Raw genomic sequence first — 18,218 nt, forward strand, 5'->3', positions numbered from 1 at the left:
CTAGAAGGTTTCAGATAGATTATACAATGGTAAGACAGAGATTTAGGAACCCGGTTTTAAATTGTAAGACATTTCCAGGGGCAGATGTGGACTCTGACCACAATCTATTGGTTAAGAATTGTAGATTAAAACTGAAGAAACTGCAAAAATGTGGGAATTTAAGGAGATGGGACATGGATAAACTGAAAGAACCAGAGGTTGTACAGAGTTTCAGGGACAGCATTAGGGAACAATTGACAGGAATGGGGGAAAGAAATACAGTAGAAGAAGAATGGGTAGCTTTGAGAGATGAAATAGTGAAGATAGCTGAGGATCAAGTAGGTAAAAATACGAGGGCTAGTAGAAATCCTTGGGTAACAGAAGAGATATTGAATTTAACTGATGAAAGGAGAAAATATAAAAATGCAGTAAATGAAGCACGCAAAAAGGAATACAAAGATTTCAAAAATGAGATCGACAGGAAGTACAAAATGGCTAAGCAGGGTGGCTAGAGGACAAATGTAAGGATGTAGAGGTGTATACCTCTAGGGGTAAGATAGATACTGCCTACAGGAAAGTTAAAGAGACCTTTGGAGAAAAGAGAACCACTTTCATGAATATCAAGAGCTCAGATGGAAACCCAGTTCTAAGCAAAGAAGAGAAAGGAGAAAGGTGGAAGGAGTATATAGAGGGTCTATTCAAGGGCGATGTTCTTGAGGACAATATTATGGAAATGGAAGAGGATGTAGATGAAGATGAAATGGGAGATATGATAATGTGTGAAGAGTTTGACAGAGCACTGAAAGATCTAAGTCAAAACAAGGCCCCGGGAGTAGACAACATTCCATTAGAACTACTGACAGCCTTGGGAGAGCCAGCCATGACAAAACTCTACCATCTGGTGAGCAAGATGTATGAGACAGGCGAAATACCCTCAGACTTCAATAAGAATATAATAATTCCAATCCCAAAGAAAGCAAGTGTTGACAGATGTGAAAATTATTGAACTATCAGTTTAATAAGCCACAGTTGCAAAATACTGACACGAATTCTTTACATATGAATGGAAAAACTGGAACATGTGAGGCAATACTGACCCTATGACTTATCTTAGAAAATAGATTAAGGAAAGGCAAACCTATGTTTCTAGCATTTGTAGACTTAGAGAAAGCTTTTGACAATGTTGACTGGAATACTCTCTTTCAAATTCTGAAGGTGTCAGGGGTAAAATACAGGGAGCGAAGGGCTGTTTACAATTTGTACAGAAACCAGAAGGCAGTTATACGAGTTGAGGCAAACGAAAGAGAAGCAGTGGTTGGTAAGGGAGTGAGACAGGGTTGTAGCCTATCCACAACATTATTCAATCTGTATGTCGAGCAAGCAGAAAAGGAAACAAAAAAATTTGGAGTAGGAATTAAAATCCATGGAGGAGAAATAAGAACTTTGAGGTTCGCCAATGACATTGAAATTCTGTCAGAGACAGCAAAGGACTTGGAAGAGCAGTTGATTGGAGTGGACAGTGTCTTGAAAGGAGGGTATAAGATGAACATCAACAAAAGTAAAATGAGGATAATGGAATGTAGTCAAATTAAATCAGGTGATGCTGTGGGAGTTGGATTAGAAAATGAGACACTTAAAGTAGTAGATGAGTATTGCTACTTGGGGAGCAAAATAACTGATGATGGTCCAAGTAGAGAGGATATAAAATGTAGATTGGCAATGGCAAGCAAAGCGTTTCTGAAGAAGAGAAATTTGTTAACATCAAGAATAGCTTTAAGTGTCAGGAAGTCTTTTCTGAAAGTATTTGTTTGGAGTGTAGCCCTGTATGGAAGTGAAACTTGGACGATAAATACACTATGTTATCAAAAGTATCCAGACACCCCCAAAAACATACATTTCTCATATTAGTTGCATTGTGCTGCCACTTACTGCGAGGTCCTCCATATCAGTGACCTCAGTAGTCATTACACACCATGAGAGAGCAGAATGGGGCAGTCCGTGGAATTCATGGACTTCAAAAATGGTCAGGTGATTGGGTGTCGCTTGTGTCATATGTCTGTACACAAGATTTCCACAGTCCTAAGCATCCCTAGGTCCACTGTGGAAATGTGAAGGGACATATACAGCACTAAAGCATACAGGCTGACCTCACCTGTTGACTGACAGAGACTGCCAACAGTTGAAGAGGTTCATAATTTGTAAAAGGCAGACGTCTATCCAGACCATCACACAGGAATTTCAAACTACATCAGGATTCACTGCAAGTACTATGAAAGTTAGGTAGAAGGTGAGAAAACTTGAATCTCATGGTTGAGAAGCTGCTCATAAGCCACACATCACACCGGTAAATGCCAAATGAGGCCTCATTTGGTGTAAGGAGCATAAACATTGGACGACTGAACAGTGGAAAAACATTGAGTGGAGTGATGAATCACTCTACACAATGTGTCAATCTGATGGCAGGGCGTGGGCATGGCGAATGCCCAGTGAATGTAATCTGCCAGTGTGTGTAGTGCCAACAGCAAAATTCGAAGGCGTTGGTGTTATGGTGTGGTCATGTTTTTCGTGGAGGGGGGCTTGCACCCCTTGTTGTTTTGAGTCGCACTATCACAGCACAGGCCTACATTGATGTTTAAGCACCTTCTTGCTTCCCACTGTTGAAGTGCTCTTCGGGGATGGCAATTGCATCTTTCAACGCAATCAAGCACCTATTCATAATGCATGGCCTGAGGCAGAGTGGTTACATGACAGTAATATCCCTGTAATGGACTGGCCTGCACAGAGTCCTGACCTGAATCCTATAGAACACCTCTGGGATGTTTTGGAATGCCAATCTTGTGCCAGGCCCCATCGACTGACATCAATACCTCTCCTCAGTGCAGCACTCCGTGCCATTCCCCACGAAATCTTCCAGCACCTGATTGAGCATATGCCTGCGAGAGTGGAAGCTGTCATCAAGGCTAAGGCTAGGCCAACACCATATGGAATTCAATCATTACCGATAGAGGGTGCCACGAACTTGTAAGTCATTTTCAGCCAGGTGTCCAGATACCTTTGATCACATAGTGTAGTTTAGACAAGAAGAGAATAGAAGTTTAATGAGGAGGTACTGAATAGAATTGGGGAGAAGAGAAATTTGTGGCACAACTTGACTAGAAGAAGGGATCGCTTGGTAGTACATATTCTGAGGCATCAAGGGATCACCAATTTAGTACTGGAGGGCAGAGTGGGGGGTAAAAATTGTAGAGGGAGACCAAGAGATGAATACACTAAACAGATTCAGAAGGATGTAGGTTGCAGTAGGTACTGGGAGATGAAGAAGCTTTCACAGGATGGAGTAGCATGGAGAGCTGCATCAAACCAGTCACTGGACTGAAGACCACAACAACATGGGCCAGGTCCTCCAACCACCTCAGGATTATGACAATCTAACACACCAATTGGACTGAATTTAGCATGATATTGTTTAGGAGAGCATCCAACAAATCTGTCAATCAATGTCAAGCCAAATAATTCCTAATGAAAGGGCCAGAGGTGGATCAACATATTACTGACTTGTTCAATTTGTGAAGGTCTTTCTCTTGAATAAATCATCCAATTTTTCTGAAATTGTAATCTTTTTTTTTTGTCTGTACATGCACACCACATCTACAGATTTCTGTCCCATTCAGATAATTCCTTCGGGCGGGCAGAGAAAAACTGGTCTTAAAAACAGAGTCTGTCCAGAAACTGTTTAAACCATATGTGAATCAATGCACAGAAGGTATATGGCTGTATTGATATTTTCAGCACTCTGTAGCAACAATTCATGACTTGACAACCTCGTCATGAGATCATGATGTGTTTGGTGATGAGAGGACAGTGAACAGGACAGAGCAGTCTCCTGGTCACCTTGAATGCCTGATTGGTCTTACAGTGATTTTCACCTGTGGGGCAAATTTAAGGGTCAGATGTACTCAAAGAATCTCAGACACTGGAAAAGCTACAGCAGAACATTGAAAATGCAACTGCTGCTAATCCCTCAGGCAGAGTTGCTATGTGTGTCTCACAGTTTGATAAATTGAGCACAGAACTGCACCGACATCAATGGAGGCCCTTTCCAGCATCGTCTGTGATGTTCATTAACAAAAATCAGCCGTGGATCAGTATTATGGTAAATATTTTCCAGGACAGTTTTATTTGCACGCCTTTACTTCTCACTTTGTTCTTATATTCTGTCACATCTGAATGGAAGCTGGCACAGTGCTTACTAACTTTGACATCTATTCCTTCATATTTGCCCCCACTGCTGTATGTATGAAGTATATTTAGCTTTGATTCTAAGTGACTTGTTCCCCTCTTAAATCTCTCCCAGCAGCTTCCTCTTTTCTCAGCTGAACACCTGTGGTCCCCATAGCTAGGAGTGTATTTGTTAATTATGTCTGTGTGTAAAAAGAAAGGAATACAGCAGACAGTTAGAAGTGAAATTAATAGGAAGTGCAAGGAAGCTAAAACAAAAGAGCTGAACAAAAATGTGAAGCAATAAAAAAGCAAATGATTATTGGAAGGAGAAATTCACCAAATAGAAAAGTCAAAGTAACTTTTAGAGAATTAAAAGCAAAAGGGTCAAAATCAGTAGTGTAAAAGGAATTTTACTGTGAAACACAGAGGACAGAGCAGCTGCACAAAGGGGACCTTGACAGAGGGCCCTGTCTGATAATGTGATAAAAGAGGCAGTGGTTATTGGTCTGAAGGTCAAACGGGATCCAGTGTCAGAATTTGACAGAGCTCTGAAAGACTTGTGATCAAACATGACAAAATAGAGAGAGAATATTATTTCAAATATTTAAAATCATTGGCAAAGTGGCAACTAAATGTTTGTTCAAGTTACTGTGTAGAATCTATGAGGCTGGAGACAGGCAACACTGAAAGAAGACCATCCATGAACTTTGTGTTTGAAACATGATGCTACAGAAAATCCTGAAGATCAGATAATTACAGGTAATGAACTGAATTGGAGAGAAACAGCTTTATGGCACAACTTGACTGAAAGAAGACAAATGCTGCCAGGGCATGTTCTGAGGTATCAAGAAACAAGCAATGGAGGAAACTATGAGGAGTAAAACTTACTGAGGGAGGTGGAGGCTTTGCTATATGATGCAGATTCAAATGGTTATAGAGTAATGCCTCTGAATTTTTACATGAACATTCTTTAAGTTTTTTAAATAAAACAAATGTTACTACTTACATTCTACATTTTCATCTTTAATGACTACATATTTGCAGCCCACTGCCACCAACTATGTTAGAAAACAGCATGCTGTAATTGAGTTTTGAATTTGAAGAGTTCATCAAGACACAAGAATGCCAGGCCACACACAAGTGCTGCCACATCCGCAACATTTTGGGTTCATTGCCACAGATCATCACAGTCCCATTTTGGCCCCATCCAATTTTCATTTGTTTCCAAAACTTAAAGAACACCTTCAAGGACTTTACTTTGACAGCAATGAAGCAGTGTAAGCAGATGTGAGGTTGTGGCTCTGGTAAAAGAGTCAAACAGTCTACAGTTACAGTCTCAACAAACTGGTCTCTCATTGGGAGAAAGGTGTTCATTGCAAAGGTGACTAAGCTTTAAGAGTTCTCACGTAAAAAATTCGGAGGCATTACTTTTCTGCATGCCCTTTCAGGTTGCAATAGTTATCCAGAGATAAACAGACTTGCACAATGAAATGGCACCCTTACAAGCTGTTTAATAAAGTTAGTTAAATTCTTGCTGCTCATGCATTTCCTCAGTGTAGCAACTAAGATTTTGTACATGTATGGATATGGTGAAGAATAGTATTTCAATGTACAGAATAAAATACTCATCTTTTTTTAATCCGACTGTGGCAGTTGTTGTCTTCAGGATGAGTCTTGAACTCCTTGGGGTATTTTAATAGCAGATGAGGAAACTAGCAATTAATCATTTTGAGAATTTTTGAGATACACAGATGAAGACATAGTTACAACAGCATTTATTACTTCCACTATTTCACATCACACTTTTACCAAAGTACTTATGGTTTCCCATAATTGCATAACAAAGAGCGTATAACCACAACACAATATACCACATGTTCTTACAACAGCATAAATGTGAAGTATGACAGAGATCATTTTGGTGCTGAGCTTGCAGTGTTCTAGAACATACTAAAACAATGCTATCAAATTAATTTGCATATTTAATACGCAGTACTTACAAACTGTAAAAAGGAATAAACTCAGTGCATTGTTGGTTCTGAAAAGGTCTGTAAATCACACTGTTGATAATAAAAAGTTTAAATAATACCAGAATAAAAATCAATGTTCAAAATACATTCTTTGAAAAAGTTCTCTACGTTTTACAAAACTGCATTTTTTCCTTTCTTTTGCATGTGACAAGATTTTATGTGAGGTTATATACGTTTTTACAATCAGGAGATCAAATGTTAACTAATAGCTAATAAAATATTGTGGTGGAACAGAATTGGAAATTCATGATTACACATGGTTTCTTCGAAAATAAGTTACATTTTTGGCATGCATGTTTTCTGCAAAATTATGTTTCTAGACCTTTTTAATGTGTAATTAATAGGATGGTTATTATCTTGTGAGTTTATGTTCAGTTCTTGAACTTTGTAAACAAACATGAATTTTCCATAATTTGAAAATTAGCTTCATGTATCATGTGCCTCATTTGGGGTCCTGTATTGTACAATTCGCCTGATCAGTGTCTCCTGTTACAACAGGATAGTCTAGCATGGAGAACTGCATTAAATCAGTCTTTAGACTGAAAATTTTCCACACAATCCTGAAGATAGCATGGCAGATAAATGCAACAACTATTGCACAATTAGCTTGATGGCTCATACATTCCCTTTATGTCAAAACAGCAAATGTGACTCATATTAATTTTGAGATTAGGGTGACTGAGTCTTTCACAGTGTCTTAAAAATCAACAATGGTAATTTAAGAACCCAATCTGCATCCTATATATTGTTACCACATTATCATGATATGAGATTCATAACCATAACTCTCTCCCCTTAGGATGGTGTAGTTGTACATTTGTTGTCCTGGAGCTATCAAGACATATGGTACTGAATTTTTGCATACATATTAAAACTAAATATGGGATATCAGATTTTAATTTATATTTTATTGCTTCAAAATAATATGAGACAATGAAGATTCAAGCAACTGTAAACCAATGATCTGTTACACAGAAAACTTTAACCTGTATCATATGCCTCTTCAGTATCTGCTTCAGGCAGCTCTTTACACAGAGTTTCATTGCTTAACAAACTGCAGCAATATTCATATTCCCATGAAATTATCTGTTTCTCACACATTGTGACCTTATCCTTAGATTTTGCTGCTGCTATATTAAATTTTTTCTGTGGTTTGGAACATACATATTTCTCAGAGGCCATCCCTCTCTCTTTAACGTTATTTAGTAAGGCCCTTTGAATCTGTCTGATACAACACTGAAAGAAGTTTGTTTCCTTCATAATGGACTCAGTGAAGGTTTTGGGAATGTCTTTTTGAAAGTCTAGAAATTTGTTGTACAGTTTTGTGCTGATGGTGAAAGGACAAGGATTTCTCCTGCAACTTTAGCTGATTTGTACTCATCCTACAGGGTAGTACACTGGCATACATGTTTTCTTCTCTATCTTGAAATGAATAGAGTCATACATTGTTTCCGTGTAACCTTCTAAAGTAGCAGAATGACTGACTCAATAATGAAAACCATGATTCCAAGCAAACTGAACTGTTCGATAATGCTTTGCGATGTATATGTTAAGTAGGAAAACTGTATCAGCAGATGTTGTAACCATGCTGTTCCGAATATTAAAACATAATTATGAACTATAATTAAAATGTGAAGAAATGTAGATCCTTTTTGAAAATGTATAAAGAAAATACACTCAAGCACCAAAGAAACTGGTTTAGGCATTCGCATTCAAATACAAAGATATGTAAACAGGCAGAATACAGTGCTGCGGTCAGCAATGCCTATGTAAGACAACAAATGTGTGGCAAAGTTGTTGGATCGGTTACTGCTGCTACAATGGTGGGTTATCAAGATTTAAGTGGGTTTGAACACAGTGTTATAGTTGATACATGAGCGATGGGACACAGCGTCTCCGAGGTAGCGATGAAGTTGGGGGTTTTCCTGTATGACCATTTCTCAAGTGTACCATGAATATCAGGAATCCAGTAAAACATCAAATCTCTGATACAACTGCGGCTGGAAATGGATTCTGCAAGAACAGGACCAATGACAACTGAAGAGAATCATTCAACATGACAGAAGTGCAACCCTTCCGCAAACTGCTGCAGATTTCAATGCTGGGGGCCATCAACAAGTGTCAGCGTGCAAAACATTCAATGAAACATCATTTATATGGCCTTTCAGGGCAGAAGGCCCACTTGTGTACCTTTGATGACAGCACAACACAAAGCTTTATGCCTCACCTCGGCCCATCAACACCAAATTGGACTGTTGATGAGTGGAAACATGTTATCAGTTCGGACGAGTCTTGGTTCAAATTATATCGAGGGGGTGGATGTGTACAGGTACAGGTACAGAATACATGGAACCTGCATGTCAGCAGGGGACTATCCAAGCTCGTGGAGACACTGTAATGGTGTAAGGCGTATGCAGTTGGAGTCATATGAGATCCCTGATATGTCTAGATACGACTCTGGCAGGTGACATGTACATAAGCATCCTGTCTGATCACCTCCATCCACTCACATCCATTGTACATTCTGATGGACTTGGGCAATTCCAACAGGACAATGCAACACTCCACACATCCAGAATTGTTCCAGGAACACTCTTCTGAATTTAAACACTTCCACTGGCCACCAAACTCCCCAGCCATGAATAATATTGAGCATATCTGGGATGCCTTGCCAAATGGTGTTCAGAAGAGATCTCCACCCCCTCTTACTCTTACGGATTTATGGACAACCCTACAGGATTCATGGTATCAATACCCTCCAGCATTACTTCAAGATTAATCGAGTCCATGCCACATCATGTTGTAGCACTTCTAGGTGCTCGTGGGACCCCTACACGATATTAGGTAGGTGTACCACTTTCTTTGGCTCTTCAGTGTATAAATAATCCTCAAAAGCCATATTTATAAATTTGTACATGAAAACCAATTAGTAATTACTGTACAAATTAAGGAAAAGATCTAGGAACTATGTATGTTAGCAACAAAATCCAATTTGTAATTAAAAGTTGTTACATTTTGTAAAACAAGTTTTACTGTGGAACTACATTTGCTGTATTTTGGCTATGTCAATCATATTACAGTCAAATCTCCGTACAAAAATATTACCAGTACAATGATAAACCTGGGTACAACAATAAATTTACATTGTCCCAGATTATTTCCTATATGAACTATGTTATTTACTCCTTATTACAATGACAAAGTAATTTTAGCAACACCCTTTTATAACAAAGTTGAAGTTTCTGGGATCTTACAATTTTTTGCCTCTAAGAATCTGACCATAATGGCATGTATTACAGGCTAAATCTCTCGACAACTTCAGAACTCCACTGCACACTTTGCTCAGGGTAAGCAGACAGTGAATAGCGTATAGCCTTTGGAGAGCTGTACTGAGTGCTAAATAGAAAGAGTCATAGTGCTCCTGTGTTTGAAACAGTGTTAACTTTTTTAGTCTGTATATTGTTGAGCTTGAGTTGCAGATGGGCTCCTGTGCAGTGTATTTCTGCAATCTGTGAATGTATTTATGTGGATATGAATACACTTCAGACTTGCCTAATAAGATTTCAACACTGGCTGGAACTCACAAACAGACAACACTAGAGATAAAATGTACATTTTCAAAGACATAAACAATAGATGCGGCAAAGAAGTATGGACTTGTACAATCAGCAGCAGCTACATTCCTTAAAAAATGAAAAGAAATTGAAGATAGTTTTCTAAGTGGTATGTTTAACCCTTCAAGAAAAAGAATGAAGACAGCTGCTGATGATGTGGACAGTGCTACAATGCATGGGTTTAATTAGATGCATGCGCAAACACACTAATTAATGGCCTGCTGATATGTCAAAAAGCTGTTGATTTTGCTAAGTTGCTCGGCAATTCTAATTTTAAAGCAAGTAATGGATGGTTGCAGAGATTTAACAAGAGGCACGGAATCATTTTTAAAGTGATTTCAGGCAAAGAAAAATAGACACCCTTAGGTGATTCAGAATGTTGGTGGAAAAATAGTGTCCTGAAAGCATGTATAATGCAAGTGAGAGGGAACTGTTTTAGCAGCTGATGCCAAAGGAGATGAAGGTGTTCAGAGGAGAAAAATGTACAGATGGAATACATTTAATGTAAGCCTAACGGTCCTTCTCTGCAGCAGCATGTCTGAGGTATTTAAGTTGACACCATTGGTGATCAGTATCTACAAATCCCTGATGCTTAAAAAATTTAAGAACTTACCAGGTTAAGAGTACATACATTTTATTTTACCTCCCTTTAAGTTATAAGTTGATTCAATATCTTCAGCTGTAATACTATGAGTATTCATGACAAGTATATATAGTACATTAATTTTGTATTTTTTCATTATTGTAAATGTCATTTCTTTAACTTCAGTCAATATCAAGGCAAATCAAAAAGCGTGGATAACATCTGCTCTCCTTAGTGAGTGGCTGCTTTTGCTTGATAAAGAGATGTCAAGGAAAAATAAGAAAGTTGCATTGCTGGTGGATAACTGTAGTGCACATGGAAACATGCCAGTGTTGAAGATTGTAGAACTATGCTAGTTCCCCCCAAACTGTACTTCGATCCTTCAGGCACTGGACATGAGAATAATTAAGAACTTCAACACGTCTAGTTTAACGAGTGATCGTAAACAGTGAAAGGAAGATGGGCAATCCTTACAGTTTCAGTGTGAAGCAGGCTTGTGAAATGATTGCTAGTTTCTGGAACAGTGTAGAGCCAAATGTGACAGTGAACTGCTGTGAAAAGTAACGACTTCTGAAAGTGAAGATGGTGAGAGTGTTGTAGTGTACAAAAAAATGCAAGATGATGTTCAAAGTGATCTTGAGATATATTCAGCAGTAACTGGTAAAACCTGAGATGTATCAGTAGTTGAATATGTGTCGTAGACGAATCAGTCACCAGAGTTAAAGGATAATTCCCCTGTTTAAGATTCTGATGACAATGATGTGATAAGTGCAAATCCTCCTCTGATGGATCTAATTGGTCAGTTGGAAATTATTCAAGAATAGCATCTTCAATTTCCAGTATTTCAGCGGAACTCCTGATTGCATTAGAAGAGATAAAGATAATATTTACAAGACAACCATTACGAAAAAACAAACAAGGGAAAATAAGTGAATTCTTCTGTACACAATACTCTCCTCCGATACACAGTACTCTACTAACATATGGAGTGAACAAAATATGTTTCATGATTTGTCTTTTAATGTTACTTCTCATCAGAAAAGTACTACAGTACTGTATATACTGGTCTTTAAGGTACAGTTATGCAATAAACTGTTTCAAAAAATGAGCAGTCAAGTTCACTGTAAGTTTGTATGGTTCTAGCACAGAGCAGTACATGAACACACAGATGTATAGTCCTTCTGCTGACTCTGAAATCCATCTGATGTCATACTTACTTGTGTAATTTCTGGTACTGGCAGGATATAATCATACACATTTGTGTCAATTTCATCCAATCCTCTTTGACAGCCTGTCTCATTTGACAAGTAACAAATGTTGTCTTGATTTCCCAGATTGTATACAGGGGTCTCAAACCATTTTGGTCAAATTGAAACAGGTGACAGTGAGTCCACAAACAGTTATACTGAGATAGCAAAATATGTATTCACAGTGTACACCACCTAACAACATGGCTTATAGTAAATCGTTCAAAGTGACAACTGCAAGTCTCGGTCCATGTTGCAATCTTGTGAGACTGTACCGCTTGTTGTCTGAAAAAGAATGTTTTAACACAACAGTCCATAAGCCCACTCCGATGTTGTCCATGAGCAACTGAACAAAATATACCCTCATATTTGAATTTGAAGGGGAGGTCCCATCCCAGCACAATTGCCAGATCTCACACTTCTGGACTTCTTCCTCTGGGGCTACATCAAGAAGTTGGTGTATGAAATCCCCTTAGTAACAGATGAAGACCTGCTTGCTAGGGTCTAAGCTGCCCGTCTCCTCATACAACAGATACCAGGGATGCCGAGTCACAGATAGGCACAACTAAAACATTTTCACACTTAAAGCTTTCGACCAATGGCCTTTGTCAATTTTCCACTGTTTGGTCTGAGACACCACAAATCTTTGAGAGACTGCGGCAGAACTTCTTGCACCATTGCCATGCATGCTTGGAGACTGGTAGTTGCCACTTTGAACAATTACTATGAGCTACATTGTTACTATGTGGTATTTGCTGTGTATGTCCATAACACAGTAAATATGCATTTCTGACCATTGGTTCCTTATCTTACTATAATCGGTTGTGAACCCACTATCACCTGTTTCAATTTAACCCAAAGGGTTTGAGACTCCCTGTACAGACAAATTAAACACTATCAGTTTTCTCATGAATAATATTTTGCCATGCAGTCCCTTTAAGTGCACAACACAGCTTTTAGACAAACATATACAGCCACAGCATTTGGGTCACTATCCTGACTACATCTGTTGAAATACACTTTTGTCTAGCAATAATACTGTGAATAATGAGCTGAGCTCTTAAATGAACAGCTGAAGTGTTATCAGTCACACTTTTAATACACGGTTGTAACTGCATGTAAGAAAATTTAAGATATCAAATCAGTGCAGCACATTCATGGTTGCACAATGGACTGAGGACTCTTTAACAGAGCACCAAAATCACGAATGCGGCACATTCACTGTTGTAGCATTACACAGTACACTCATCTTACATTTTCCCAATAGTGAACCTTGCATTTTTTTCTACACTGCCAAGGTTTTGAGGTTTTGCTGTACAAAGGAAACACATAACTTAAAAAAAGCATGTAAGTGCATTCATGGTTTTGACAGAAGAGCGACGGTATGGTCCTGCAGGAAGTGATGTGCAATACGTTTGGACATGGCAAAGCTCATATTAATCACAATGGTTCACATGTTTTCTTAACTTAAAATAAACTTGTTTCTTTATTTCAGGTAAAAACTGTAGTACTAACTTGTGACAAAAGAAAACTCTCTAAAATGCCATAAGATACAATGTAATAACTTTTAGTTCATTCAAATAGTAAGTGCACATTCCAATTTAAGCTGCTGGTAGATCGAAACTATTATCAACACATTGGCCTAAGCTTTGTGCAGTACTGCTGAAAATATACAGATATTACTGATTGATCTGAAACTTCTTCCTGTCAAACACCTCCCCAACGTTTTCTGATTTTACAGAGATTCTTCCACTAACATTGCTGATTACAGCAGTACATACCTCTGTACATATAAATTGTAAATTTCCTATACTACTTGCAAAATTTCTCACTTGTATTCCTTTCTACATCTACATCTACATTTTTACTCCGCAAGCCACCCAACGGTGTGTGGCGGAGGGCACTTTACGTGCCACTGTCATTACCTCCCTTTCCTGTTCCAGTCGCGTATGGTTCGCGGGAAGAACGATTGTCTGAAAGCCTCCATGCGCGCTCTAATCTCTCTAATTTTACATTCGTGATCTCCTCGGGAGGTATAAGTAGGGGGAAGCAATATATTCGATACCTCATCCAGAAACGCACCCTCTCGAAACCTGGCGAGCAAGCTACACCGCGATGCAGAGCGCCTCTCTTGCAGAGTCTGCCACTTGAGTTTGTTAAACATCTCCGTAACGCTATCACGGTTACCAAATAACCCTGTGACGAAACGCGCCGCTCTTCTTTGGATCTTCTCTATCTCCTCCGTCAACCCGATCTGGTACGGATCCCACACTGATGAGCAATACTCAAGTATAGGTCGAACGAGTGTTTTGTAAGCCACCTCCTTTGTTGATGGACTACATTTTCTAAGGACTCTCCCAATGAATCTCAACCTGGTACCCGCCTTACCAACAATTAATTTTATATGATCATTCCACTTCAAATCGTTCCGCACGCATACTCCCAGATATTTTATAGAAGTAACTGCTACCAGTGTTTATTCTGCTATCATATAATCATACAATAAAGGATCCTTCTTTCTATGTATTCGCAATACATTACATTTGTCTATGTTAAGGGTCAGTTGCCACTCCCTGCACCAAGTGCCTAACCGCTGCAGATCTTCCTGCATTTTGCTACAATTTTCTAACGCTGCAACTTCTCTGTATACTACAGCATCATCCGCGAAAAGCCGCATGGAACTTCTGACACTATCTACTAGGTCATTTATATATATTGTGAAAAGCAATGGTCCCATAACACTCCCCTGTGGCACGCCAGAGGTTACTTTAACGTCTGTAGATGTCTCTCCACTGATAACAACATGCTGTGTTCTGTTTGCTAAAAACTCTTCAATCCAGCCACGCAGCTGGTCTGATATTCCGTAGGCTCTTACTTTGTTTATCAGGCGACAGTGCGGAACTGTATCGAATGCCTTCCGGAAGTCAAGAAAAATAGCATCTACCTGGGAGCCTGTATATAATATTTTCTGGGTCTCATGAACAAATAAAGCGAGTTGGGTCCCACACGATCGCTGTTTCCGGAATCCATGTTGATTCCTACATAGTAGATTCTGAGTTTCCAAAAACGACATGATACTCGAGCAAAAAACATGTTCTAAAATTCTACAACAGATCGAAGTCAGAGATATAGGTCTATAGTTTTGCGCATCTGCTCGACGACCCTTCTTGAAGACTGGGACTACCTGTGCTCTTTTCCAATCATTTGTAACCTTCTGTTCCTCTAGAGACTTGCGGTACATGGCTGTTAGAAGGGGGGGGGGCAAGTTCTTTCGCGTACTCTGTGTAGAATCGAAGTGGACTTTCCTCTGTTGAGTGATTCCAGTTGCTTTTCTATTCCTTAGACACTTATTTCGATGTCAGCCATTTTTTCGTTTGTGCGAGGATTTAGAGAAGGAACTGCAGTGCGGTCTTCCTCTGTGAAACAGCTTTGGAAAAAGGTGTTTAGTATTTCAGCTTTACGCATGTCATCCTCTGTTTCAATGCCTTCATCATCCCGGAGTGTCTGGATATGCTGTTTCGAGCCACTTACTGATTTAACGTAAGGCCAGAACTTCCTAGGATTTTCTGTCAAGTCGGTACATAGAATTTTACTTTCGAATTCACTGAACGCTTCACGCATAGCCCTCCTTACGCTAACTTTGACATCCTTTAGCTTCTGTTTATCTCAGAGGTTTTGGCTGCGTTTAAACTTGGAGTGAAGCTCTCTTTGCTTTCGCAGTAGTTTCCTAACTTTGTTGTTGTACCATGGTGGGTTTTTCCCGTTCCTCACAGTTTTACTCAGCACGTACCTGTCTAAAACGCATTTTACCATTGCCTTGAACTTTTTCCATAAACACTCAACATTGTCAGTGTCGGAACAGAAATTTTCGCTTTTATCTGTTAGGTAGTCTGAAATCTGCCTTCTATTACTCTTGCTAAACAGATAAACCTTCTTCCCTTTTTTTATATTCCTATTGACTTCCATATTCAGGGATGCTGCAACGGCCTTATGATCACTGATTCCCTGTTCTGCACTTACAGAGTCTAAAAGTTCGGGTCTGTTTGTTATCAGTAGGTCCAAGATGTTATCTCCACGAGTCGGTTCTCTGTTTAATTGCTCGAGGTAATTTTCGGATAGTGCACTCAGTATAATGTCACTCGATGCTCTGTCCCTACCACCCGTCCTAAACATCTGAGTGTCCCAGTCTATATCTGGTAAATTGAAATCTCCACCTAAGACTATAACATGCTGAGAAAATTTATGTGAAATGTATTCCAAATTTTCTCTCAGTTGTTCTGCCACTAATGCTGCTGAGTCGGGAGGTCGGTAAAAGGAGCCAATTATTAACCTAGCTCGGTTGTTGAGTGTAACCTCCACCCATAATAATTCGCAGGAACTATCCACTTTTACTTCACTACAGGATAAACTACTACTAACAGCGACGAACTTTCCACCACCGGTTGCATGCAATCTATCCTACCTAAACACCGTCTGTACCTTTGTAAAAATTTTGGCAGAATTTATCTCTGGCTTCAGCCAGCTTTCTGTACCTATAACGATTTCAGCTTCGGTGCTTTCTATCAGTGCTTGAAGTTCCGGTACTTTACCAACGCAGCTTCGACAGTTTACAATTACAATACCGATTGCTGCTTGGTCCCCGCATGTCTTGACTTTTCCCCGCACCCGTTGGGGCTGTTGCCCTTTCTGTACTTGCCCAACGCCATCTAACCTAAAAAACCGCCCAGCCCACGCCACACAACCCCTGCTACCCGTGTAGCCGCTTGTTGCGTGTAGTGGACTCCTGACCTATCCAGCGGAACCCGAAACCCCACCACCCTATGGCGTAAGTCAAGGAATCTGCAGCCCACACGGTCGCAGAACCGTCTCAGCCTCTGATTCAGACCCTCCACTCGGCTTTGTACCAAAGGTCCGCAGTCAGTCCTGTTGACGATGCTGCAGATGGTGAGCTCTTCTTTCATCCCACTAGCGAGACTGGCAGTCTTCACCAAATCAGACAGACGCCGGAAGCCAGAGAGGATTTCCTCCGATCCAAAGCGACACGCATCATTGGTGCCGATATGAGCGACCACCTGCAGATGGGTGCACCCTGTACCCTTCATGGCATCCGGAAGAACCCTTTCCAAATCTGGAATTCTTGGTCACATCCTTGATTTCAGTCAGTGACAATACTGCATTTGATATGGAGAAACTGAAATTATTTAAACATCAGCAAGTTCTCAAACCCTTTCATGAATGCATGCTGAAATTAACTGAATGTATATTATTCAGATCTTTTATCAAGCTAAGTCCTAACGTTTTGAAAAGTTTAATTAACGTCATTCATTATTCATCATGCACACAGCCTGTTGTATATACATCTTCACCTACTAAAGGGTCATCTCTCAGAACCACAAACCACACAAAGTCCACCAACATCCACCACCTCCATGTCCACTGCTTCATCAAATCTGGAAGAAATATTGAAACTGCCCATCAGACACCTTGAATAACCATGCACATGTTTCACCATGTGTACTAACTGCATCAAGTATTTAAGCATGTCTAGATATTGCACAGAATTCTGGAAATTTGATTGCCTGATGAGATAAGGAATGAGGAAGTTCTCTGCAGAATAGACAAGGAAAGATAACATTGGCAAGAAAAAGGGACAGTGTGACAGGACATCTGTTAAGACATCAAGGAATAACTTCTGTGGTACTAGAGGGAGTGGTAGAGTGTAGAAATGTAGAGGAAGACAGACTCATGAATGCAATCAGAAAATAATTGAGGATGTAGACTGCAAGTGCTACTCTGAGATGAAAGGGTTGGTACAGGACAGAACTTTTTGGCGGGCTGCACCAAACCAGACAGAAGACTTGGCCGGGGAGGGGGTTGGATTAGGGAAAACTGCATGCTGACAAACATAAAATAATATCCTGGCACGATCCCCCCACATAAAACAAAAACATTTGGGCTCATATCATTGTTGCATATAGGCAGTACATCTTCCTGGATACAACATAAAATTGGAATAGGAAGAGAAACTTCTACGTATCTATCACATATAAATGTAAATATTTATATAATTTTCCTTCATATGTAACACAATTCTGTCTTTCTGAAAGACTTCCCATAAACTCCAAAACTATGTATGATCCTGTTCAAACCTTATGATGACACATTTTCCGCATAACACCTATTCCTGTACAATTTTGGTTCAAAGTCTCCAGTACTTTCAACAGTACTGTAAAAGTGTGATATATATCATCATATGAGCAGTCACTACTGACTAAATTAGATGCATGTGTAAATTCCACTGCGATGTTACCCCGACTTTCATGCAGCCAATCACCATCAAATTTTCAGTTTCCTTGAACTGTGGTCCATAGGTGTGATTTTTCTCATTTCTCAAGATGTCTTCAACATATAGAAAAGGATTTTGCTGTTTTCGAACTTGTCTGTTACTCTCACATCGCATCCCTACACTAAACTTCTTCAATATGTACGAGGATCTGAATCAAATTGCATTATCTGAACCAGCCTCTAATAAATACAATACCAG

Source organism: Schistocerca cancellata, chromosome 2, assembly GCF_023864275.1.
Source record: "Schistocerca cancellata isolate TAMUIC-IGC-003103 chromosome 2, iqSchCanc2.1, whole genome shotgun sequence".
Taxonomy (NCBI): Eukaryota; Metazoa; Arthropoda; class Insecta; order Orthoptera; family Acrididae; genus Schistocerca; species Schistocerca cancellata.